The sequence below is a fragment of the Odontomachus brunneus genome, unplaced genomic scaffold (genome assembly GCF_010583005.1).
Source record: "Odontomachus brunneus isolate Ranch 3 - 2012 unplaced genomic scaffold, Obru_v1 Obru_scaffold_019, whole genome shotgun sequence".
Lineage (NCBI taxonomy): Eukaryota > Metazoa > Arthropoda > Insecta > Hymenoptera > Formicidae > Odontomachus > Odontomachus brunneus.
This window is the reverse complement of record NW_022639469.1, coordinates 2,517,351-2,521,086: the sequence shown is the minus strand read 5'-3', so window position 1 is coordinate 2,521,086 and position 3,736 is coordinate 2,517,351. Positions and strand designations below refer to the sequence as shown.

The following is a 3,736-nucleotide window of genomic DNA, read 5'->3' as shown; positions in this document are numbered from 1 at the left end:
TTGTGCAACCGTTAATAGTGCACCGCATCGAGTGTTGCGGTGATAAAGGCGTACAAGATATTCACCACGCGATTAGAGTTCCATTACTGCAATTTAGGAAATATTACTTTAAAGAAACACTCAGTAACTTCTTCGGATAATTTAAAAGAAAAAAACGAACAATTATTTTTGCCCAATATTCCTCGTCACTTGCGTTCGTAAACACGCCGCATGTGGCAGCACCGATCAAAGAAGGCTGCGACACCTGCTCCGGTATATTTCCTCGCACGCATCGCAAGTAACTAAATTTAATTAATTAAATCGAATAATTATATCAAATGGAAATGTTACCGAGTTCGTCGGTGTATTTCTCTTCTTTTCCCTTTTAGAGTGCAAAATTTTTTGAGGGTTTAATAATTGCTTATGGAAAGATTGGAAATAATTAATTGACGAAATTGACGGAAATAATTAATTAATGAACGATCGGATATAAATTTGAAGTCGCACAACAGAGACGAATATATCTACATTGGGATTACAGTTAAAATTGAAAATAAGATCGTAAATTTCTTGACGTTTCACTAGAATAGTAAGTAAAATCTAATTCCAATTCTAATCGATTAAGGCCTTATGCCACTGTAATTTTTTAAAAATATCAATTTTTTTTTATTGGCTTAATTGATGGATAAGCTATTCAAAAATGTAATAAAAATTGTTTTATACCATAGAAAAAATTTTATCAGTTCATTTAAACCATTTTATTGAACATAGTCACGACGTATGAAATTACGTATTTCGCGCGTTTTGCTTTTTTCACTGTCTCGATAAAAATGATACCCATATTTACGACGTGTGTTTGAAATATGATGATAGAGGGCGCTCGTAATTATTTTGCTCAAAAATTTTGCTACAGTTCGGGTGAAATTGCGCGATAAACAGTTTAAAGCATAGAAATCAGATTAAACGCGATTATCTAAAAACTATGTTTTTCAAATTGGCTTGCAAGATAACTCTCTCAATTTTTATCCGATTGAGTTCAAATTTTAACTGTAGCTTCTTAATTAGATTTCGCAGAGAATATCGTACGGATTTTGCCAAATATTAAAAATTATAAAAGTTATTAACAAAAAACTCATTTTTTTGCGAAAAAAATCGACTTTTTTTCAAAAGCTTGCCATTTTTTCAAAAATCAATATTTTCAAAATTCCGTACGACATTCTCTAGACATTTTCATGTAGTTTAAGAAGAATTTTTTTTTTTTTTGCAGGATCAAAATTCTTCAAGATATTTTGCAAGTCCCGGAGCAACTTTTTAAAAACATGTTTTTTTGACAACGGCCGTATGCCGCCATTTTGTATTTTTTTTTTATTAAAAAATAAAAATTTGTACCTTAATACATATATAAACATGTGGTAAACTTTGTTTTATTAATAATACATTTTTTTCTATCCAAAAAAAATACCAAAGAAGTAGTCGGTTTTCGGGTCTCTACAGTGACATAAGACCTTAAACTTAATTTGAAAACAAATCGCGTGCGTCACAAGAAACTTGCCGTCACGAGGACTTTAATCGCGCATATAATCTTCATTTTTTAAAGACACGACTTCGAAACAATGTCTTTATTCGCACAGTTCCTCAATTCAATTTCCATTCTTCCAAATGAAAAAAAAATCACACAGATGTGATGAATTACACAGTGAAGATTGTGAAAATAGAAATTTCTGAAGGTAATTGACAATCCATAGTTCTACAGAATATCCAGAGCAACCTTTGAAACTCTCATGCAGGTATAGTACGGATTAAGGTGAACATAAAAGTCCTGTAACGTTTTGTTGCGCTTGGACATTAAAGGAATGCCGGACATGAAAACTTTACCGATATAACATTGATTTTTTTATGCAAAGTTTACGTCTTGTTGCTTGCACAGAATTACAAACGCTTTTACACAACAAAAGTGCATGCAAAAATAAATCGGAGCATTGCTCAATATGTGACGAAAACGAAAAAAATATGTTTAAATTTAAATTTTGAGCTGTCAGTTAGTGCAATATTTGTTTAATACAAACATTCTGCAAGTTATACATATCGAAACTGTGAATGCTCCAATTAGGAAAATTTCAAAGATCACTACTACACGTTCAGAATTTAGTTTCGATGTCAAAAAAATACGAAAAGTTTGCAGAAAAGTTTACCCATACAGCACAAAACGTTGAAAAAACGTAGATGAGACGTTGCAACGTTGAAGATAGAAGTGCGGATGTTTTTTCTACACAGAATATATGTTGAATTTTCTATATTGATTACAAGATATGCTGCAATGTTGAATATATATTGAAAAGTACAATTTTTTGCAACAATATTTGAGGAGCATTGAAAATTATATTATTGATAATATTAAGGAAAAATTTGTTATTATATAATAATATTAATAAAATAAATTATTATTAAATTTTATTATATTAATATATATGTATTATACATATTATATTATAATATATCATAATCATATATATTTTTCTTATTATTTATATGTAAAATTGAAATGTGTTTAAGCAATTTTGTGCAAACCCTGAATATTCTTTTATTTCATAATATTCTCTATTATATAGAGTCTGACGCAAGCTGTATCGATAACATAAAAAATTGCAAATAACTTTGCAACTCATTTTGCAAATAACTTTAGAAATATTAAATAAAATAGGTAGGCGAATCAACGTGTGTATTTGCTAGGTATGTACGTTATAATATACTGTGAACATTGTAAGTAAATATTTTATAAGCATAAATTGTAAGAACATCGTTAGAGTCATTGGAATCACCGCGTGCCGTTCGATCGTCAGGTTAAGGCTGCGTTTCGAAATGCACTGCTAATATTGAAAATCTATAGTTCATGTTACGTATATTATAGGATTTCAGTACTGACAGTGAATTTCGGAACGCAGCCTAAGTAACGCAGTCAAGATGGATGGGTGGTCGGCATACCGCTTCGAATTTGAAATTATCGAGGGGAGGATTCGCGAAAGTTTTAAAATGTGTTGTTTGACAATTTTCGGTTTCTAGCAGTTATAAGACATGAGAAAATTAGGAATTAGTTTTTTTTATGAAACAATAAGAATAAATAAGATGTTGAAATGTCAAGGAAAAATCAACAATTGCGGACATTTTTACATTATATCAAGGTTTGTGCAACGTTGATTTAATGTTTCTTAATGTTGCTGCAATATTGAAATTGTTGCAATTCAACATTCTTTCCACATTGATTCAACATTATTGTGCTCTATGGATTATGATTACATGCGGTTAGGTTTTCCGACAACTATGATAAAGTAGAGCGAAAAATTAGTTCACGGATATTTTTCAAGATGGCATCGTACTTTTATCGCATTTTTCACAACTTCCGAATATTCAAGTGTGTATATATATATATATATATATATATATATATATATATATCATTGTTATTCCGTTATTATGTATTCGAGGATATTATCATACGATTGTCGAACAGATATTATTATTACTAACATTTAATATTTGAGTATTATTATTTCTTTATTCGGTTATTATTTAATTTGGTTATTATTTAATTATTGCTATTACGCATGGGAAAGGAATTCGGGCGTGTCTTTACGACGATTTCTTTACGATTTTTTCGTTTTTGTTTAGTTATTATGTCGTTGCAATAAAAAGTTGCGTGGGCTCTGAGGAAACTATATATATATATATATATATATATATATATATATATATATATATA

General features: G+C 29.7%; 1 long non-coding RNA gene across 1 annotated transcript; it reads left to right on the top strand.

The window, feature by feature from the left end:
- LOC116841905 lies at positions 1-1,365 on the top strand. Its single transcript, XR_004377636.1, has 3 exons — positions 1-277; positions 369-568; positions 1,247-1,365. It is a non-coding gene; the product is annotated as an uncharacterized LOC116841905 (long non-coding RNA).
- The last annotated feature ends 2,371 nt before the right edge of the window (positions 1,366-3,736 follow it).